Raw genomic sequence first — 25,283 nt, forward strand, 5'->3', positions numbered from 1 at the left:
AATAAATTGTAATTGACCACCTACAGGTAATTGATAATGATTTAAATTATTGTTAAATATGTACAATGTTTTACCTGTTTTATCATCATAATCTGTAAGTATGCTGTTCAGATGAATAATTAACAAACCACTTAGTTTAGATATCATAGATTATATATCAGAAGAGGGTGCTGGTGTTGGCAGGTCCATAATAGCCTGTTTTTTGAACCCAAATTAGTTCATAGGCATGTTTATTTTTTTCAAATCATGCTCTGTAATTGGGCATTGTTTGCCACTTTTCAAATCACAATGACCCCATGGTAGAGTATGTATGCCACATGATAAAATGCATCTCTTATCATCATGTGGGTCCAGAGCCACTTTTCTTACAATATTTGTAGTCAACAAGTGATCTGAATTCTGCATTCTGATGTTATAATTAAACTCTGGGATTTGAGACAATCTTCATAATCTTCAAATTCAAGCTCTTTGTCTACAGTTACTCTGCCGATGCCCTTGGCTTTTTTTGTAACAACACCACTACATGTTTCAAAACTGTACATCTTGGCCCTTAACCCAGCAAATGCCACAATAACATCACCAAGTGTCTCATCTTTTAACTTGCCAGGCACCTTTTTGTTGTGGGGCTGAATCTTTGAATGTTCACTGGTATCAAAATATTCAAGCAATGCAGGCTGTGACATATCTATGGTTTTGCCATACACTGAATTTACCATCAATTTAAACAAAGTTTTATCAAATTGGCTCATTGCAGATGTTCGAAGCTCTGTGTTTGTATCAATATATGGTTTCAACCATCTTGAGTGCCTGAACCTCAAACCTTTGCCAACTTTGGTCACTTGAACACCATGATGCATCAGGAACTGGAGGTTTTTGTAATATATGACATAATCCTGTTTTGGCTCTAGAGTCATCATTAGCTTCTTCTGTTTAGAGCCAGGTGAACACTCAACCTCAGGAATTGGGGGCAGATCAGAAAATGTGTTGTGTAAATCATCAGGAATTGTCAGCTCAACCTCTAAGAATAGACCATAGTGTCTGTCATCAAAATCCTGAAGATCTTCAATATTGAAACCTTCAACCCACTCAAGCCCTGCATATGGCAGTTTATCCATCATAGCATAACCATACAAGCTGTTGGCATCTACATACAGTATATAATTTAATGGCAGTGCTGGATCATAATCAGGAATATATTTGTTATTTGCTCTGGCATATCTCTGAGAACATTGCACCATGCCTCCTCTTATACATTGCTCCATAAACTGATACATATCTTGATCTTGGATCAGATCCAATTGCATTTTAGTGTTTTAAGACATTGCAGACCATGCTAGGCCTGGAGCACTGTAGAAATTCATTGGATCTAGCTTATAATTTTCCATCGATGATTTTCTAAATGCCTGAAGTATATCAGCTAAGAGAGTGACATCAAGTTTTAAATATGCCTTATGATAATCACCAAATGTCTGGCATTTTAAATTGTTCCACATCAACTGGGCATGGTGATAATCATCATCAGTAATTCCAGATGCCCTGTAGAATGCTGTAGAATGCTTGTTTTGGTGGCAGAGAACACTCATTAAATTTAGAAAAATCTGTAACATAATCATATGGGTATACACCCTTCCGCTTAATTAATTTCAGGTCCTGATTTGGAAACAAAGAACATGTGATTTTGAATTGATCATCAGATAAATGACTGGCCAGTGTAGCCAGGCTAGCGGACAGAATTCTGTAGGAATCAAGAAATCTTAAGTGAATGGAAACACCATTAACTTTAATTATTTTGCTAATAGCTATATATTTCTCATTATTTTCTGCTAAAATATTTAAATTCTGCTTGTCAAACCCCTCGTACCTGATAAAATGATGAAATTCATAATTGGATGCACCATGGCAAAATATAGGGATAAATTTTGGTCTCTGGATCTTAATATTACATCTATTACACAGGGCCATTAAGAATTTACCATCTGTATGGGAATGGTGATGTACCTTGATATTTGTATCTGAAAATTCAGAATCACATACCGGGCATTTTTCTGCATTGTTGAAATCTTCAATCTGTTCCTCTGTTAAAAGCAACATAGGTTTTGATTTTAATAAGATATTAGATGCTATGTTATGGCACTCTTTTTCTATTCTATGTGCAAATTTTTTGATGGCATCTGATCCCATGTATAAATATTCTTCACTAACAACACCATCCTGTACAACAACATAATAAAAACTAGAAGGCTCATGTAACTGGTATGATGTAATTGAAGATTCATCAGGATCTGGGTTGCAGAATGCAAGGGGTTTTAGATTTGATTCAAAATCACAGACTATATATGCTGGGTGTTCCAACAAGGCTTCAAATTTTTTGAATTTGGCATTTTCACTTGGACTAGGCATCACCATACGAACAGGTTTATGGTTGCCGCAGTACTTTAAATGTTCAATTAACTTGTTTTTAGCAATTTCTGTATTTTGTTCCCGAACCCCATTTATTATTTTTTGACCATCAAATACAGTCAAACATCTTCTACACAAATTGAATATTGTCTTAGATTTGTCTAGTTGTTTTCTAATTAAAGCTTCAAGATTATGTATCAGAGTGTAATGGTGTGTGCCATCCTCTCCAATTAAGAGCAGATCAATCGGGACAGCAGAATCATCATGAGATGTACTGATTCTGAGAGGTGCTATCAAGCAATTGCCACGGCCAGTAGACAAAAAATAAATACATTAATAGATAATTAATTACCATTGATATCCCTGGCCTTTTTTTCAAATTTATCAATATTCTTAACAGACATTGGATATTCTAAGCCCTCCATAGCATCATCAAAATCATGTTCATGTTGTTTATAATAACTTATTCTCTCAGGATGCCTTAAAACTGGAAACAAAGCAGCTAAAATACACCACAAAAAGCATTTCTCGTCATTATTTTCTATGTTAACCACGGATCTTTTGTTTTTAATATTGGCAGGTAATGGCAGATATGTAGATCCTTGTAATGGGCTGAATTCAGATATATTAACATAGAGCTTGTGTGGAGATTCGCATAGGCTCCATCCTGACTCTTTTGCTGCAAATTCAGAGTGTTTAATATTCAATTGCTCTATCAAACTGCTTATTATTTTGTCTAAATTTGCATTTGAATATACAGCTACAGTTTCTGTTATGTGGGGCTGTGTAAATTTTGTGCCATTTGGTTTCTTATATTGTGTAAACAATTTGAGGGACAGCTTATAAGAGCCATTTTGTGCATTTAGAATTGCCTGCACATCAGGATTTACACTGTTCAAAAAATTCTTAATATCACATCTTGGCTCTGATACAAAACGGTGATCCCTAAGTTGGCCATTAAAACTGCTATGGATGGGTTCATAGCGTGGCTGCTTTGCCGGTCTAGCATTAACAGGTGTTTCAAGCTTCCTTTTCAGACCAGATGTAGATGGTTGTGGGGGCAATGTTGATGACTGTGCAGAACAAGTACCCATATGTTTATATGTGAAGTATTCCATGCTATATTTTCTATGGCATTTTGGGCATATTTTTGTGGGTGTTGTGCATTTATCTGGATCACAATTCTTTTGGTGCCTAACCCTAATTGGGGCTGGATATATTCTTATTGCATTGATTACAATATTTTTGATTTGGCATTTTTGTTGTTGGTTTATTATATATATTTCTTGGGATTCAAATTAAAATTCTATGCTTAATACAAAATATCAGTTGGGTTCAGCAGTGTGCTTTGTATATTTAGTGGGTGTGTGTGTGTGTATGTGTGTTAATATTTTTGGCTTTGGTATTTATATAAAATTTCTTGGGGTTCAAATCAAAACTCTATACTTAATAAACCTATGACAGGTTGTATAATGCTGATAACCTACATGCACAAAGGTAGAATAAGTACAGAAGCACTGCCCTAGCACAAATGCATGTCTACACAGGCATGTCCTAGAAAAACAATAACCTAACACCATGTGTCATGTATAACAAACTGGGGCAGATATAAACCCTTTGTTCAATATATTAGAAAATTCTGTATATTAAATCAAACAAACCTATAATTCAATTAATACAAATCTGCTATATTTTTGTGTTTTTTTAAAAAATAAGAGGAGCACTGCAACAACACATCTGTACTCCTCAGCCACTCTCACAATACTAACTGATATGTAATGCAAAAGCTCTTGCATCATAATTTGTTGCATAATATTGGGTAATAATTTGTTGCACAACATGATGCAAAAGCTCTTGCATCATAATTTGTTGCATAATATTGGGTAATAATTTGTTGCACAACATGATGCAAGAGATCTTGCCTTATAATTTGTTGCATAATATTGGGTAATAATTTGTTGCACAACATAATGCAAGAGCTTTTGCATTATAATTTGTTGCATAATATTGGGTAATAATTTGTTGCACAACATAATGCAATAGAAATAAACCAGAAGTAGGCCACAAGTGGGCCGGAAGTGGGTAAACCGGAAGTGGACCGGAAGTGGTCCGAAAGTGTACTGCAAATAAACCGGAAGTAAATATGTGTGGGTGTGGGTGGGTGTGGGTGGCTCTTTGGCTTAGTTTTAAGTGTAGCAAAAACAATATCAAAAAGGCATATTTTTAACAAGCTTATGGACAACAATCTCACAGATGTAGCTTTTGTAAGTGTAGGCAAATCAATCTGAGGGGGCACATCATTTCACGGGAAATTCCCGAGGGCATTTTTACAAAAATCTTGGGTTAGACAGAGTACCACACTTGAGCAATAAGCTCATATGCACATCTTGAGCTAGTTTTAAGTGTAGCCAAATCTGCCTGAGGGGGGTTCATCATTTCTCGGGTTTACATTATAGTATTTTATACTACTTATTATATTAGTGTTACCATTAAGTAGATCATTAATTATTATTATTATTATTATTATTATTTGTAACTGTGTTTTTCTGGGAAGAGAGGTTCTGATATTTTTCAAGTCGGCTACTTATCTGTGGCGGCGATTGGGTCCCAAAACCGGGGGGGGGCAAGGTGCCAAAACTGGGAGGCAAAGACAGTACATTTCCCTTCGTAGATACTATTTTGTATAGTGCGGGGGGTAAAAGTGGCGAAAACTGGGGGGGGGGGAAGTGCCCCCTAATCACCGCCACTGCTACTTATTATTATTCTGTTGATTTGTTATTGTGTTCATCACATGTCCATAAATGATCCTGAATTCATGTACGTACACACACACACAAACACAAGTAGAGTAATCATGTACGTTCTGCGCCCTACTTGGTACAAGGCCTATTATTTTTATTAATTTACTCACAATGGAAAACCTATTTTGACGATGTTTTTGTCGATTTTATAATATTGCAAATCTGTGTTTTTTCACCTCGTACTTGGTACGAGTGGTACGAGGTCTATTATTTTTATTAATTTTACCACAATGGAAAACCTATTTTGATGATGTTTTTGTTGATTTTATACTATTGTAAATCTGTGTTTTTTCATCTCGTACTTCGTACGAATGTCATAATTTCTTACGAGTTAAAGTACACCTACACCCACCCACACCCACCCACGCACACCCACGCACACCCACCAACACACACGCCTACACCCACCTACACCTATTTACTTCCATTCCACTTCCGGTCTTCTTCCGGTCTACTTCCGGTCTACTTCCAGTCTACTTACGGTCTACTTGACAGACACTGGTGAGTTTTTCAAGGTTTTTTTAAGTATACACCCACGCACACACAAGCCCACCCACACAAATTTCCTTTCGGTCTACTTCCGGTCTACTTCTATCGTCTCTGGAAATTCTGTATAAATAACATAGCTGAAAATTTTATCGTAATAACTACAATTATTTTATTTTGAAGAGTGTTCAAGTCGTTTTTCACACAGATTGAATTTGTATGAATTTGTATTTGTATTGAATTTTGTATTTTTTTTCGGAGAAAATTTGTATATAAATACCAGAGCTGAAAAAAATATTATAATTATAACGATTGTTATAATAATAGAAGTTGATAGAAGTTACATTCTATCAATTATCGTAAGTTTAAAATTGTCTTATTGAATCTTGACTTGATTGTGCGTCTTATTGTTATTTACTTAAAGCATATTAAAAAAAATGTCATCTACCACTTTCATCGAATGTGTCATTTGTGGAAAATTCATCTCCAAAACTAATATTAGCACGCATAGGGCAAGATGTTGCGAAGCAGGTTCGAAAATAAATCGTTTGTTACCTACTAGGCCTTGTACTCAATGCGAAAAAATAATTAGCATTGCTAATTTAAGTAAACACATGAAAATTTGCAAAGCATCAACCGGGCCTCACCGATGGCGCAGTGGTAGCGTCGTCGCCTTGTAATCAAGGGGTCCCGGGTTCGATACCCGGTGGAGGCACAAGTGGTTCGGATCCCACTTTAAACTGTAGGTCCAGTCCCAATTAGCCTTACTGTGCATAAAGTGGACTTAAAACACCAAATCAAGCAAAGCATCAACCGGACATGGAACATTGAAAAGAAAAATTGATCATCCTGAAATTGAAGCTTCTACTTCTAAACAAATTAAGATGTCTAATGACCAAAAGGCGATTAGATCTGCATTCAAAAACCAACTCTTGGATTTCTGTTTTACTTCGAACCCACGCTGTGATATTTCTAGTTTCTTCAGTGAAATTAAAACATCTATCATAAATATTCTTAAAAATAAACTAGAAAACAACTGCATAAAAGTATATGTTGATCTAATTTGTGAATATGAGAAACCCAATGGTACAAGAAATATTTTCTTTCACAAAACGAAAAACCAAGTTCTTTATTTGGCAGACATTGATAATTTGAACGTTTTTTATTGTAATCTTACTAGTGAATTGATTAGGAAACACGATGAATTCGAAGCTAAGGGATCAGGTTGGTCTCTAAGCGGAAGTCCTCACAGGTTAATCGCTTATGTAAACAAATTTACACCTTTTTCTGCTTCGAGCTATGTTCCACTTCCGGTAGAAATTCAGCATAAGAAAGCTGTGCTAAATATTTATAACACTGACGATAAGTGTTTCATGTGGTGCATTTTAGCAGCGCTTCACCCAGTTCATCGTTCAAATAATCCGCAACAGGTTAGTCACTACACACAATGTATTGATGAGATTGAATATGCTATGACAGGCATGGAATACGCTGCTGCTATATCCGACACAACAAACTTTGAAAACTGGTACGAAATAGAGAAGGAAAACGATTAGCTATAAATGTATATTCGTATGCTTCACTTAAGAATTTTGTGCATCCTGTTAGGATAACTAATATTGTTGATGACGAAGCCATAGAAATCAATCTGCTTCTTATTGCTGACGATTATGTTCATCATTACACGCTAATTCGTTCACTCTCCCGCTTGATCAGAAGCCAAACAACCAAGTTTTGTACACACATCGAAGTTTGTCCAAGGTGTTTAACTGTATTCGACGATCGTAACCAAAGTAATTACCAACATTTCAAAAATCAAGAAATTGCCAAACAAAAACTAGGTGAACATAAAATCTACTGTGGAGTTAACAGACCGGCTCGCATGTTAATGCCCAAAGCAAATGAATTCGAAGAATTTAAAATGCACAAGGCCTTGTTGGAACATCCGGCCATCATCATTGCGGACTTTGAGGCTTTTCTCAAACCATTGTCTTATTGCGATCCGGATCCAGAATTTTCTTCCACAACACCGTACCAGGTTCATGATCCAAATTGTTTTGGATATGTTGTTGTTTGGAAAGATAGGATAGATAAGCCATATATATATCGCGGACCGAATGTCATTGAACTCTTTTTCAAAAAGATGATGGAGGAGGTTCAGAACATTGGCAGCTTCTTATGTCAATCGAAATCAATGCTTCAACTATCAAGCGATGAACTTCAATCTTACAATAACATTGAGACGTGTCCAGCGTGCGATCAACATTTCACGAATGAGAATCGGAAAGTATTTCACCACAATCACTTCACTGGAAAATTAGTGGAATTTGTAACACCTGCAACCCCAAGATCCAGAAGCCTAAATTCGTACCACTATTTTTTCACAATGGATCTAATTACGATTTCCATTTCTTAATTAGAAATATTGGATAAGATACGCAAAAAATATATATTCTTGCTCAACACGAAGAGCGTTATATTTCTATAAGTAAGAAAGTTAAGATTTCATAGAGATGAGGTTTCTAGATTATTTTAGATTCCTATCGGCAAGTCTCGATGCTTTAGCGAGTAAACTTACTGACGAACAGTTTAAAATTACAAAAGCTAGTTTTCCCAACGTACACCTAGAACTGATTAAACGTAAAAGCATTTATCCTTACGAATATGTAACCGATGTATCTAAATTTGTCGATGACACTCTCCCATCTCAAAAAGAATTCTTCAGTCAACTGAAAATAACCGGAATCACGAACGAAGAATACGAACATGCGAAATTAATATGGAAGGAATTGAGACCAGGATCAAGTTGGAATTGATTTCGGACGTGGACATGTTACTTTTTATAGAAAAGGGGATACGTGGGGGGGGGGGGGTGCAATGTTTGCAGAGATACGTAAAGGTAAACAATATTCACAAGTCTGAGAATCAATACGATGCAAATCGACCATCGAATTACATATTTTATGCTGACGTAAATAATCTCTACGGGTTCGGAATGATAAAGAAACTTCCATCCGGAGGATTCGAGTGGCTGGATCCTATTTCAATTGATATTCATCGTTTCGACGATCGTGAATTTGGTCTGTTCATTGAGGTGGACATTGAATTTCCAAATACTTTGCATGCTACTTTTTCCAATTTGCCTCCGGCTCCAGAAATTAAATGTCCACCTGATTCTAATCAAAGCAAGCTTATGTTAACTCTAGAGAGAAAAGAGAGATATGTCGTCCACTACAAGAATCTCCAATTTTTGATTGGGAAGGGTGTTCAGGTAGAAAATGTGAGAAGAATTCTCAAGTTCAAACACTCTGCATGGTTAAAATCCTATATTGAGACCAACACGAGACACAGAACAGATGCCATTTCAGAATTAGATAAAGATTTTTATAAATTAATTAATAATGCCGTTTATGGAAAAACAATGGAGAACGTCAGAAAGCATGTAGACATAAAATTGTTTTCGGATAACAATAAATGTAGAAAATTAGTATCTGATCCTACATTTAAATCGCGAAAATTTTATAATGAGAATTTAGCACTTTTTAATCTTGATATAAAATTGATAAAATTCAGAAAACCTATTTACGTTGGCGCAACTGTTCTCGACTTGTCGAAACTGTACATGTTCGAATTTCACTATAATACTATGAAACCTTTCTATAATGATAAGCTGTCAATTTTGTAAATGGACACTGATAGTTTTATTTATGACATACAAACATCTAACCTCTACGAAGATCTTAAACATCCTTCCATGCTTGGGTATTTCGACACTTCTTCCTATCCTCAACCCAACAGATTTGGAATTTCTTCCCACAACAAGAAGGTTCTCAGCAAGTTCAAAGATGAGTGTAACGGTGATATTATTGTTGAGTTCGCTGGTTTGCGTTCGAAGATGTATACATTCAGAACAGAGAGCAGCGTCACGAAGAAAGCAAAAGGAACGTGCAAAGATACTGTGGAAAAGAAACTGACATTCCAGGATTATATTTGTTGTCTTTCTTCACAATCGAGGATACTTCGAGAGGATAATAGAATACAAAGCTGAAACCATGAGATTATGACGAATGAAATAAAAAAGTAGACCTGGATCCACATGACGACAAGAGGTGTATTCTCGAGTGTGGAATCCATACTTTGCCTTGGGGGCACTTTAGTTTAGAAGTCAATAATAATTGCAGTCTACACGTAGTTTAATTTTTTATATATTATTCTCTACTATACTATTAAAATTTTTCTATCACTCTTTCATTTTTTACATCATAAATGTATGATTTCTCCACAATTAAAATTGCACTGCATGTAGTATTTTCCGGTAGAGTTTCATGAAATTCACATATCAATTTTATATTAGTTCGATCATTTATAACTACTAATTTTCTTTTTGATGCATTGATTAAAATCATTGGTCTGTGACTTATGAACTCATCTGGATTATAATACATGTCTATGCTACCTTCAGTTACTCGTTTAAATGCACTATAAGCTTCATATAATTTTAAATAACCTTTTTCTGCAATGTTTAAATTGTAATTTTCACGAGGAAATACTTCATTTCTGCCATTCTTCAGATACACATTTTTAACTTTACAATTATCAAACTGGCTGCTATCTTTTTCCTGATTGTCATCTCTCCCTGTCTGAAACAGCACAGCTACGAACTCTGGCATGTCATATTGTAAAGATTGGAACTGATTAGTAAGATAACATTCAAACAATTTACCCTCCACTGACCTCTGTATGCATTGTTAAGTATAAAATTGAATCGGAATTTGGGGATTTTTCAAAATGTTAGCTTTGTATTTGAAAGCATAATTCGAATCATATTCAACAATAGGCATTCGCAACTCCATAGACTAGATCACACATTTCGCAGCTTCGGGTAAACTAGTCTCATAACTGTTCCATCTGCATTCAAAGTTTTGTATCTCATGATAGCATTATCTTGAGTTGCTTCCTTTTCTTATGTACGCAATTCTGTTCTTGAATTGATCACTGTTGCCTTTCTATTGGAACGAAAGGAGTATTTCATTTCACATATATTATTATTAATTTTGCTAACCCACATTTTTTGTGATCAAAAGCGCAATTACCCTTTAAATTACTACGTCTCAAACGTTAAGCAGCCGGGCGGAGACTGTGACTAAGGCCCGCCATCTAGCGTCAAAACCTTGCGACGCCGCATACGCTATTTCCGCCTGAATGACCAGGCATGAAAGAGCGACGAGCGAACGGGGTCCAGCAGGCGCTGGAGAAAGCTCTCACACTATCGTTAAGTAACGAAGCTAGAAGTCGATGGCGATGTGATAAAGTACCTAACTGCCGTGTGAGACTGGCTTAAGGTTGCTGCATTTTCAAAGCGTAAAATTAAGACTTATCTTGAAACCCCCTTTAAATAAATGTTTTTATTGCGACAAAACGGAGGATGGAGTAATGGGAAAAGAATAATAGGATCAAAGGATCAAACATTTTCCAATCGTTACTCTACTTCCCCATGTATTTTACTCCTTTTTTAAGCCGCCCCGGTGGCCCAGTGAGTCAAGTGGTCGACGCTGGACTTACCAGCGAAGGTTTCCTCCGAGTTCCGGCCGCCTTCACATAGGTTCCTTTGTGCGTGCCCATCGTCTGTTCTATCTTGTAATCATTGACACTTATTGTCAGAATTATTATAAATAATGCGGCGTAGTACAATGCGACACAAAATGAGATAAATACAAAACATTTGCCCATCAGTGTTGAAGGCTTTGATGTTAACCATCAACGAACTGTGAATTCATGGAGCTTTGAATGAAGACTATTCTGATTCTGATCCATTGAAATTAACTTTCCAAGACCTGAAATGTTTTTAATTTAAAAGGAGAGGAAGATTTTGTCTATTTGTAAGACATTGTAAATAAGGGGAAAATATATATATTGCTGCCAATGAAATAATCATAAATAATATACTTGATTTCTCTTGTGAAGCTGACTGCCTTTGTTTTACTAATATTTATTTTCATTTGACAAGTATTACCCATTTGCCTGTGTCTGTGTGTAATTCAAACATGATTTAATTCTGCATGATCGTGAATACTGTAATTAATGTATTTGAAAATTTACAAACCATCAGTATTCTTTAGAAGACGCCACTCATGGACACCTCTACCGCATCAACCACGCCAATCCGTATTTTTCAAAATTTTGGAGGTTTCAAATTCACCACCTTGAAATTCCTTGACTGATTTCGTTCAAAAGGCCAGTCGTCAGACTATTAACTTGTAATAGTTAACCATTTTAGTTCTTTCTTGTCTCTTTATTCTACACCATCATACTGTACTGTATATTGTTAATAATCGTTCATCCGTTGGTATGAAACATTTAAGTCACTGAGTGATCTTCTAATTTCTATTATAAGAAGTAATCATAACTGGAAAATGCATGTTGAAAGGTACGAGTTTCACCCTCAGGAATGTTATTTTATGCTTTTGGAACATGAGCATAATTTATGTAGCAGAGTAATTAACAAAGTGTGCAATACTGTGATTTTTTTTTCTTCACTACAGTCCTCTAAAGCTGCTTCATCGAAGGAATTTATACGTAACTTAAAGTTTAGAAGTTTGGGAAATATTGCCATTACATTCGACTGAACTCTGGGGACAAAACAAAGTGCACAGCTTCTGCTTGCGTCTATAACATATATCTTACAAAATGCGTGGATGGCATGCAGAAGAGAAATCCACCGGACGAAGTTGTCGGCTTGGATTCTCTAGAGTATGTCCCGAAACAGTTGTACAAAACTCTTGCTAACCTCATTTTAATTAGCAGATAATTTAATTTCGTCACTCTCACATCACGACAGCTCAATTAGACAAGGAAGTGGGGGAGGAGGCTTAAGACGCTTTCTCAGGCTTCAAGTGAGGATGTGACGCCTGTCATTGTCACTTCTCGGAAAGAAGCTGGAAAAGTTATTTTAATCTTCTGCAGCTTAATAGAAATGAGAAATTACAAGATAGAAGAAAAGGAAAGAGAGGGTCTAAGGAGAATCGATAATGAAACTACTCTGCGTTGTGAAAGATTCGCTGGATGGTCTTTCCGGAAGCTATCCTGTAACCGACAAATTAAAAATATCTCCTTTTTTCACTTCCAATTGTTATTTATTTACTCGAACTTTAAATTCAAGTAGATATCACCGCATATAAATGTAGTGCGAGTGGAATTTTACGAACTAAAAAAATATATATATGTGAAAAACCTTCATTCCAATCAAGTGCTGAAAAGTGAAAAAGATCCAATTGATTAAACATAGCCTATTGCAAATTTCAACTAAATATTTTTTAAATAGTTTCCACAATTTGATGTGTATATTCGTTTATACATTATAAAAGAACACAAATATACTACAAATAATTTCCAACGAAGACTTCTTGTGAAAGTTTTCATATACTAATCGTTTCACATGTATCTGACGATTTTGAATCTCTCTTCTAGTGTTCAAATACAGATAAAATATCCAGTTCGGTTTTTGGTTCCGTGCATCACTGATGAGATGAGAGAAATAATCACTCAATTGCAGGGGAGTGTCAAAGGTGGTTTTCTCACCACAATAATTGAATATGTTCGAAATCTGTGTACGTAATTATAAATAAAAGAGTTTCATTTATAATAAAAACAACATTATCTTTCCTACAAGATCCATCTTTACGTGATCATTCTATATAAGCCAAAACAAGTGATAACATGAACTTCCTTGCAACAATTTTTCATATTGTTTCTGAAAATTTAATGAATAATGTAATTTTCAAGAACAGTTTGTAATAACACTTCCATCCTTATATATTTCAGATAGATTTTAAAATTGTTCGTATTTATTAATGTAGTATTTACTGTAGAGCAGATTTTCATTCATTGAGATGGTGTTTCAAGTTAACTTTATGCACAGTAAGGCTAATTGGGACTGGACCTACAGTTTAAAGTGAGATCCGAACCACTATGTGCCTCCACTGGGTATCGACCCCGGGACCCCTTGATTACAAGGCGAAAGACGCTACCACTGAGCCATCGGCGAGGCCCTATAGCAGATTTTGCATTGTGTAGCTATGTTTATCTTCGTGCTTGGCTGCACAATTCATCATACAATACAGTAGAAGGATACCAAGTAGTTGCGGAATGCTGTCTAGGTGGGGTATATGGTACCCCACTGCGTAATCAAACCGCTGGCACATGCGCATTTTTGATGACAGACACTAGCGCCTCCATGTAATTTCATTTTTCACCGATATCTTGCCTAGGTATGTTGTGCAGACAGCTAGCTAACGTGAATAGCGTGATTTGGTGTATTTGGGGTTCCATGGACCCCACCTATACTGGTATTGAACTGAATTGTAAAACCGGCTTAAACGCTTGGATTCCTTTATTTACAGACAACATCATCGATGAAATTACACTGCACAAATGAACACATCACATTGCACGCAGCTAAGTATAAGGTAGGAACTGGATACATTTCAGCAACAAATAATTTAGAAGTGAAATCGTATATCGGATTGCTGTACTTGGCGGGCTCATGCTTCCAATGTCATCACTAGAGACCGGATGTTTAGGCACTAAAAACATATAAAATAGGCAGGCAAATAAGCACTTATAATTTTCAAAATAGGCAGTGAAATAGGCAATAAAAAAGGCAATTAAATTTAACTCAAAATAATGAAGATAGACATACATAAATACATAAATACATACATACTGTATTGTATGATGTGTTTAAAAATATAGAAACATACATGTACATTCATTCTAGTTTTTGGACATTTAACCACTGTATTTTTTTAATAGTATTTACCTACGTTTCGGAGGCTGAATCTGCCTCCGTATTCAGGGTAGCATATTCAGCCTCCGAAAGGTAGGTAAATACTTTTAAAAAATAACAGTGGTTAAAAGTCCAAAAACTAGAATGAAAAAATCACCGCTGATTAGCTACAAAGAAGAATACCTGTACATTCTTTATAGTTGCTTAAAATAAACCAGGAGCTCATCATTAGAGACAGCAGTTCAATATTGTACTTAATAAATCACTGCAAACAGGAGTCACGTCAGCCCAAAATTTTCCATTGTATAATGGCTACACACAATAGTCTGACAAAAGAAATTGTTGGCTACTTCCAACCAGTACGCAAATTATTTAAATATACACTTTATCACTGCACACAGGGTTTAAAAAAAATCACTATATATTCCATACAGCAGTTCGAACTAAGAAACTGTTTAAATGCATTTCAAGTTTGTACTGTACGGTTTGGCAGTCTGTGAATAAGAAGCACTAATTGTGGTTGCACATCACAACAAGGTATTTCTTCAGGTGATCAACCGACAAGTTATGTCTGCGATCGGACAACACATTTTTTATAATTGAAAAAGATCTTTCAACCTCCACAGATGTTACCGGAGCATACTCAAAGCGGGCGAGAACATGTGGATCTAACTCAGTTTGTATATTTTCACCTTTCAAAACTTGTTGAATTGCCCTTAATTTGTCCAAGTCCTTAGTAGCTGCAATAACTCGCTAACTGTTATTTTTAAATTTCTTCTAATAATCGGAAACTAATCCTGGGAACAGGAAATTGTGTGCACCGAGTTCAGTCATGTCCCAATTTTATAGAAAATGCCTACAATAGGCAATATCTGGCATTTATGAAATGATATAGGCAATATCGTATGAAATATGCAAAATAGACAACATTAAATTGCCTTTAAATGAACCTAATCCCTCCCCCCTGGCCTTCGCAACATTCGTTTTCATCATATCTCTAACAGGAAAGAATAGTCATTTTGCCTAACATCCGGTCACTAGTCATCACGATGACTGAAAGGTGGACTGTGAGTGTTCAGTGAGAAAAAAATATATAAAACTGAAAAGAAAGACACATTTTCACATGTTTAAATAAAGTTCATATTTGTGTGTTGTTCAACTCATTGAAGATTAAAGCTTCTTTGTACCCCACCTATGCTGGTAAGTTTTATTTTCCCACCTATCCTGTCTAGGGTTAAAATAAATGAATAGTTTTTTTTTACTAATACCATCCCACGAAAATATGATATAGAAATTTAAGAAGCAATTCTTACTTGAAAATAAATCTTTTTTATACTTACTAATAGAATAGACTTATAACGCAATATGGCTATTAACAAACAAACGTTTTTGGATCTGACGTTATAGTAGGCCCTACAAAGCAAACTCTGAGCGATACTAGTGTAGTTGTATCCAAAGGGATTTCGTTTGGCATATGGTGGCTCTATTTCTATATATTGGAGTAAATTCATGTGTTATTCAAGCGCTATTTTCACGGAAGTGATCAGATTTTTTCCCGTAAGGAGTCGATTATAACATATTATGTACAACTTTTAGGAAATGAACCGAGTCGTAAGTTTTCGAAAATATCAATCTTAGTAAGCCAATAATCAATATATTAAATGGAACAGTAAGATAGCAGGATGAACACGTGCATCCAGTATTTTTTAAAGGGAAAGGGTGTGCAACTCCTGAAAAACAAAATGAAATGTGTAATTGTGAACCTTAATATAGCGCTAAAATGTAACATTGTCTTATTTACTGTGTGTAATGAAGTTTCGAAAGTGAATCTTACCTCATAACTCCTCCTATGCGGGGCTCCTACTACTGGACACAAGTTGGTTTGTCACCGTTGAATAATCTGAAATAAAACAATTCTGATTTTTACTGTATATTTATTATTTATTGTTCGTTTCTGCTCTGTGTGTGGAAAACCTGAAATAAATTTTACCACACATACACCCCCCCCCCCACACACACACATTCTGACAACATCATGCAAGGCTTCACGATGTAAGAATCGGTCACCACGTTGGAGATTAATTATATCACGGAAGAGAGCATAGTCACTTATAACCAGTCCATTCAGATGCACTGTTATATGGGCATTAAAATTTGCTAAGATTGGTGATATAAGTCTTCATTTTTCAGTGTTTTTTTTATTTTGTTGCATTCCCCATAATCAATCAGCACTGATTTTGAAATGTCATATTTATCGGAACTAATGCTATATTAAGAGTTATTCAAAATTAAAAATATTGGCACGTATTTTATTTATTTTCATGCTCCATTGCAAGCCTTGTAAAGAACGGGAAATTTTGTAGCTGTAATTCTAGTATTTGGTAATTTTTCTTTGCTAATTACGCAAATGCGATTCATTGCCCGCCCACGGCACAGTGGGCCAGAATTCTTAAAATGGGGATAAAAATCGAAATGAAATTCCTATTTTAAAGCAGAGTCTTTAAACTTTTAGTTTCCTGTAGAGCAATGATGGAGCTGCCTCAAAACGCATAAAGTTCCAGCCAGATGTTAACATAAATGGGGATTTAAGGTGGGTAAAACCCATACATTTGTTAAATGCCATTTCACAGCTGTCTCGCACACAGTTTCATCTATTGAGACTGGTGTGGATGTATCAGAACGTTATCTGTGTGGGCTTCTGTGGCACATATTCTACATATTGCCAAGGTATGTACTTTCTGTGGGTGGAGTATGAATTGATTTACTGATTTGTGGGCATTGTTATATAAGCATGTTCATACGCTGCCGTTTTCAGCGGAGTTACAATGGCGTATGTCCTCCTCCGTAGTCGAGCGGGTTAAGGCGTTCACTCGTCTTGACGGCGTAGGTTCGAATCCGGCTCTGGTCGGAATTTATTCGGCCTACGTATAGGGCCGGTGGCAACCCACCATCGTGAGGAAATTGGGAAGCTCCGAGTGAGTGAGCGTAAGCCGGTCAAGAAGACCTACAACAACGGCTGGGAGTTCGTCGGGCTGATCACCCGTCACCCCGTCTAAGATCTCCACGCTATAACAGGTGACGGAGGAACAGTGTGGGAGGGAGACCAGCAGTCGGTAGGTAAGCCAAGGCCCTTCAAGGGCTGTAGCGCTGTGGGTTTAGTTTAGTTTACAATGACGTATGTTTCTTCCCTTTGACTTTTAAAATTTGTGGGATGAGGTGGGATGAAGATGTTTATGCCGAATGATTCAATGGGTCTTATAAATTCAACCAGGAGAAAACTAGCTGCCAACTAGCGCCTATTCACAGTTACGAAATGGAAAAAGAATATCAGTTGCACGCGGTTTCCACTGTCAAATATGACTGCCTTGAAATAGAATTGCATTAAAACGGAGTAATTAACGTAAACATAGCAGAATCGGAATACATTGGAGGCCAGATACAGGATCTCAGTCCTACATACCTCTCAGCTGGCAATATAAGAAATCTGACAGTTTTTCTTTCATTAGTTTGCAACAAAGTAAGCGGTACATCATCTGCTCAGGTGAGTTACATTTGTGGCGCTTGGCCTACAGAAATGAAAACAAATTTGACAAAATCGCTCATAGAACAGCAAATGCTCAGTACTGACTGTCAATCCTGCGTGCATGGATTTGATTCTTGACTTCTTCCTTGACATGTTGTATCGAATCGAATTCAAGAGGGGGCAGGCTAGTGGAGAAGACAGAGCAAAAACGAAAGCCCGAAAACCGAACGTCCAGGAGAAATTTGAACGCTTCATGGGTATTTTCGATGACAAGTGGCACCTCTAATGATGGCAAGACATAAAACCAATTCTTTCAGGATGCTAAAAAGAATGTGGAAATCTCAATCATCAACGAGATTTTAATCAAAGGATGCAACTACGTATTTTGTAAACACAATCGTCAAGTCACCGTACGAACGTTCACAGTTTTCGTAAATATGCATTGAAAACTGTGAAACTTCTTGTAACAGAATATTTCTGGCATTTTATGCTGGAAGGCTTGGTGCACGGTCCAGATGCCATTTCAGCAGATGTTCTTCCGGCTGGCAGTTCTCTGAGGAGGTTCAAGTAGCAAGAATCAAGAACATCAGAGAACGACTTTCCCGCGAGTGCTCTCAAATTTCAGCCAACGAAGATCTTATGCATCATTTGCTTATCTCGTCTGATCCACTAACATCAAGCCTTCGGCCTTTGCCTACTAAGAAATGACGCACGCCATAAGAAGATGTCACTCGCTTGTTCGACATCACAGTGTATCAGATGAACCCCAACAATCTGCCTGACCAATTGAAAATCTATTTACTACTAACAATGAAAGTGAAGGTTAAGGTTTATCTCAATCAGTATATGAACACGATGTACTTTGGTAAAATTTATTTCGTAGTGTAAGGTAGGTGAAAATCATCGCAATCAGATGCTCTACTAATTGGACCACCGAATTTACATTTGGTAGTGTTTTCCTGTCAAGAAGCACAGGATTTAACTGATTTTATGTGATATAACAAACTGCAGCTTTTCTCAATACATGAGCACAGGGCGTTCTTTGTACACATGCAACTTTATTATTTTGCACTGCTATCATGAGAATAACTACAGAATTTGAATCATTTAATGTATTTTATGTATTATATTATTTTATTAGAAATATTGAGAACGTTAAGTATTTCTATTCACCAATTCAGATTATTGTCCCCATTTTCAGAATTCTGGCCCACTGTGCAATGGGAAGAAATACCCGCCCACTCCCACCCTGCGCAGCTGTTGTCGTGAACGTGTCCATCAGTATCCAGCGTGGGTCAACAGCGGGCGGGCAGCCAATTACCGTCGATGTCTACTGCACTGCAAGCACGGGCGTCGGATGCAGGGGCGAGCAGGGAATACAGGAATACTTATTATAAACATTGCGAATCTGTTACAGGCAAATATTGTTAAAACTGATAATACATTGTTCGAATTATCAATGTCAGTGCATGAAAAGGCAGCTCATAAGAAATCTCAAATACGTTAAATGTGAACCAGTGTCGAGTGACTTCCCTTTTGATAGTTTTATTGATTTTAAACAACAGGGAACATAGTGTAGTACTGGTAACCATGTTTTAATAGTTAACGACAAATCTAGGTCAGATATAATTGGATACGTCGGTGGTGTTACAATTACATGAAGCATACGAAGAATTCTTAGCCTGTACTAAATAGTTTCATGCCCATTTAAAAGCTCTTATCCATATCAGAAAATGAATTTCCTAAAAGTTGGATCGTAGTATGGCTCGACTCCTTTTCTCATTTAACATTCAAGTTGTTATGGTAGGATTCAAATTTAACAGGACAAGTCTCTACTAGGGTTAAAGCGTGGTCCTAAACCAAGTGAAATTTCAACTCTAACTTCCTGTTTATTAGAGACCAATTCAGAGTCTCTTTTATCTTGTGATTTTAAACAAGACAACTCAACATCCAGGATACTTAATATTTATCGAATTACTGACAACCTTCAAACCTACGAAACAAAATATTCCCCTTTTACATTTTGTAATAAATACTTCAAAGTCGTCACAATTTATACATATTCGTATAAAAAAACACAAAAAAGTAATATTTCTTCTTTCACAAATACGCAATTTATTTTGACTTTTCATTTAGCCACTTTTGGCTAATCGCGACGATGAGGATGAGTGATGATATGGTAACTCATGAAGTGACACTCAGAAACACCTACGCCCAGGACGGGATTCAAACCTGGAATCCCTAGCATCGTAGCACGCTGTGGTAGCCACTTCGCCACTAATGTCGGCAAATTCGTAATTAAACCTCCATATAATAAATGTTCTCGATTTGTTGGTCTTACAACCACACAATCTTTTTAAGCCATTGCTAAGAGGATAGTTTTAACGAAATATAATCGAATTCATAAGAATAGTAAATCAGTTACATTTTCTTTTATTCAATTTACCAATATGTTCTAATTAACTATAGAAATGCAACGAGACATTAAAAGAAGTTTTGAAAATAAAGTTGCCTGAAGTGGGAATCGAATATAAGACCCTCACTACCGTTTCGCCAACCTTGAAAATGGTGATTCTTCTGGGTCCTTTGTGTATCCTGCTACTTACGCTTATAATGTATTTTGTACTGGATCTGAGTTTGAAATAATCATATCAAACACGTGGTTTTTAACGCTGAATCTACTATGTAGGTTTCATTGGGGATTCTGAACCGTCTCCTCAGTTATTATCAAATGATTGCCTTTGCGCTGTGCCAAGAACAAACATGGCTGCGTAGCGTACCGTCTGCCCTCTTAAAGTCCCGTATGAACTGCGAATACCCACTCCAGCGTGGGTGTGACTCGTTAGTTTGCGACCAGTGTTGTCACATGAAGGCAAATTTGGAGCTAATTTTAAGTGAAAAGGGAAAAGGGAAATTCGATGAACAATAGCGAATTTTCAGGAAAATTTTAACACAAACTCAACATTAATTATATTAAACATTATGAGATTCCAGTTTTGAAAATGAGAACTTTTTTATTTTTTTTATTTTGTCGTATAATTTGTTCTGAGACGAAGGGTGGAATTCACCCTTATGTCCCGGCTTTCGGAGTGGGAGTCCGAGGGTATTGTTTACGTAAAGCTTTCCGCGGTTCTCAAACACTACACGTGCAAACCATCAAGTTCTCTTTGTCGCAAATTATCTTACTTCAGTCCTCAATGGACACTGGGTTATTCGTCGTGTGCGAGTGTTTGGTGGAAGGCTGTGGCCGTCTTGGACGATGGAAGAACGAGGGAAGTAAAGGAAACGATCTGCAACTCCAGAATATATTAGAAAACGTCGTGGATTGGCAAGAAGTGACCAACAATACTTCTCAGATTCAATGGATTAAATTTTAATAAAAAACTTGCTGTGTTTTAGAAGTTTCCACCTAATATGTAAAATTTACCAGAATGGAATATTTGCTGAGGCAAAAATGTGATTTTCGACACATACTCTTCATATCTGCGCCTTGCTAGAACCACAGACAAATTTGTCTGTGCTATTAGAACATCATTTTGTGTAGAATATTTTTTTCATTTTCTTCTGATAGTGTGGTGAAGACAAGGGACATTTGCCTCCCTAAATCCAATCTCTGTTTGTGTGTTTTGCTTTTTACCGATAAAAATCTTCAGGTGCCAACTTTAACATAATTTTAGCTTTCATCTCAAAACGAAAAAAATGGCTTGGTTTAGCAATAAAATCTAAATCTTCCGGAAAATCATTTAAAAGTTATTGATTTTATTGTTTATTGATTTGGTTTATTTTACTTCGCTTTTCTGCCACTTTTGGCTAATTGCGAAGATGAGGATGGGTGATGAAATTTATGAATGGACACTCACAAACAGCCATGCCCAGGCAGGAATTTGAACCCGGGACCCTTGGCGTCGTAGTATTTAAAAGTTAAACAATTTATAGATACAAACATGGGTCAACGATAATATTTAATTATTATTATTAATATTAATAATAATAATAATAATTCTTTAGATGAAGGGAAAAATGGGCGAAAAGGGGAAATTTTACACCTTGCAAATGGAAATTGTGCTTACAGATTGTGGCAACACTCAAAAATCGGAAATATTGCAACAACATAAGGACAATAAGCATACAAGATATTCTATTTTAGGTTAGTAGATAATAGAGAAATATCTTTAAATTATATAAAACATAATTTTATTACATAATTGTCCACGTAAAATAAGTATACATCAGTTTATGTAAAAAAAGTACATTTATGGTGTACAATAGAGTATTCATTCACTGGTCTGTGTGTCCATATCGAAACTTGAAGGTGATGTGATGGATACCCGGACCGAGGCTGGACAGAGAAAATGGCCGCGAAAAAGGACGCGCAGAGAAGCGTCGGAGCCACAAATTCATAAATTTGGCTGACATAAGTCAAAACTTATTATAGGTTAAATAATGGACCAAAATGGAAATAGTGGTTTAGTCTATGGGCCAAGTCGACAAAATCAAGAATTCGGTATAATTTCGGGGTACTAACTTTCCTTTATACCACAGTTACATGGTTATGAATGGATGCCAAAAAACCATGATTGCCATATCAAAGTGGTAGCTAATAGAAATGGCGGCCAATCCAAGATGGCGGATGTTGACATTTGAAAAAATGACTATATCTCTAAAACCAACGGTCCGATCTCAATAGACTGGGACAATTTTCGAAAATTCTGACTGTAGGAAGCATTTTTGAGCATAAACGGGCAAACAACATTTTCTGAATGTACTTGATGTGCTGATTACGAATACTTTGTTTGCCGCTCTCGATTTTGGTGTTATATGCTCCAAATCGCTAAAAAACAAAATGGCGACCATACGAAATGAGTTCCTATTAACGTTTGAAAGAGCAGAAACAAAATAGTGATCTTGGTGTCAAACATTATGTTTTTGAGTATGCTGAATCCAAATATTATGTTTTCTAATCTGAAATTTTAAGCTGTTTGTTCCAAATCTCTAAAAAAACAAAATGGCAGCTACGTTCATCCATGCAATGTTTTGTATCCATACTTTTGAACTAGGAATAAAACAGTGTAACAGTAGGTTTTTAATACAGAAAAAAGTATAGAACATTGCTAAAAAAAGATGCAAAATAATAATATTATTCAAAGCATAAGATCATATTGAAATATTAACAGCACCAGTGTATGATAAATCCGCACGTTATCCTTATTCAACCTGATTTTGCCTACAAAAATAGTATAACAGTTTTCTAGTCACGGATATTCATGCACTCCTTAGTGCCAGTATCTGCACATTTGCAAGCTGCAGTACATACATGTAGCGGATATACAACCACCCAAACATCCACAGGTGACAATGTTAGCAGGATTGTGAAATTGGTGTCAGCGAGTGACGTTTTGGAACGAGCTGTCCATCAACCATTTTTCATCCCAAGATAGTAGGTGGTGGTAACACAGGTTTTGGTATGGCCGACTGCCTCCACACCATGGCTTGATAGTGGGCCCATTGTACGTACTTGTAACCGTAGAGCATCGGTAGTGGGGGGGGGGGGGGGGCAGTGCTTGTGGTGTTTTTCCTTTGTTGAGCAGCTTTACTCTGGCTTCATCAGCTGCTTACCTCCGGTACACCATACATCTTGCATATGAACTTCTCTGCCTTGTATGCTGTTTCTTGTTTCAATTCGTCAACACCAAGATTTAGTAGATCATTATTATTAGTGTTAAATATTTTCCATACTGTCTTCTTACTGATCCCAGTAATGTAGGATACTGTGTCGCATCCTGTTATGGCGTGGAATGGGATGAGAGTTTCGAAGACAGGATACGTAAATGAAAGCTTCTGCCTGACTTCATGTACTGGAATGTATTTTCTTTATTTTTTATGTTCCTGCTCGCAACCACAATTTCGTACATCTAATCTTATGAAATAACGCTACCAGTTGCACTAATACATCTGCATCACGTGCTGAGACAACAATGTTATCAGCACCAGAATGAAGACAGTGAAGTACAATGCGCGTGTCCGCCTCTTCGTGGTTTCCCTGCAATCCTTCAATAAACAAATCACGATTGTCTGTCCTTACGTCATCCTCCTTGTGAAATCCACTGCAAACCACAAATATATATTTTGTCTGCAGGAGCATTGTCGATCTAATGATTAGAGAGAAAACAGGTGAAATCTTTTTTATTCTCTGAGTTAGCAAGAAAGTCACTGAATTTGTTGGGGATTGGCATGGATCCATTTTCTATTACTGTCCTTACTAAATGAGCATGTTTCAAGCGCCCATCCCTTGTTCCAGCCTTGATTGAAGTTGCGTTATACCGATCAAAGGTGACATCAATCCTCTTAAAGCTTCTTCCCGTAGAAATAACAAGGTTAAGAAATATATCTGCCAGTTGACCAAAGTTTAGAAACCCCTGCAGGCTTTCCAAGTGCAACAACTAATGCTTGACCATCTATTATAAGGCATGGCGCAGACGGAATTGATATAGTGGGTGAACAAATTACATCCTTGGTCATCACATCCGCTAGAATGGCTTTGTTTCCTGTTCTCAGACTTCCGTTTGTGTTGGCAAGGGAGATTGGAATTGGCATTAGTTCATGACACAACATGCGATTTAGATCCACATTACGACCTGCCACATAGGCAGTTACGAGGCGCTGGAGAATATTCCTGTCAGTTTTCAAAATGGTTTCCTTGCCACTTACTACCAATTTAACATCATAGAGGGACTTAAAGGTCCTTGCATTTGACTTATGTAGATCACTTAACTTGACTTGTGTGTGATTTTTACCAGGGGCCATCATCCTTTCCTTCACGAAGGTTCTAGCTTTACCTGACCCAGTGTTTCAGCTTTGAGGAGAGTATCTTGAGTATCTGAAGTAGCTAAATCCTTTGTTTGTGGCAATGTTCTGGAGGAACTGATAAGAAACATCTTAAGATGATGGCTCACAGGTGCAGGTCTTTTCAAATTTATAAGTGGATCCATGGTTCTATGTTTTTATCATTCTGAAATAAAGTAAAAAAAGAAAAATATATATACCGTGGCCATATCTTCGTTCCTATGTGCAGTAGATGCATGAGACCAACGGCGTTGTGTTTCTCTGCGTGTGCTCTTTTATATTATGCATGTTATTGTATATCGTTCCATTTAAAAAAATATGTCTTTGCTCCAGATGCCCCATTTGTCGATATTTTTCGACCCACCCCATACCTCCGATTTACGAGCCCCATTTGATATTATTGTTTCCCGCAAACCTCACATCGCTACTGTTTCTGATTTCTTCG

The sequence above is a fragment of the Lepisma saccharinum genome, chromosome 2 (assembly GCF_977018435.1).
Source record: "Lepisma saccharinum chromosome 2, izLepSacc3.1, whole genome shotgun sequence".
Lineage (NCBI taxonomy): Eukaryota > Metazoa > Arthropoda > Insecta > Zygentoma > Lepismatidae > Lepisma > Lepisma saccharinum.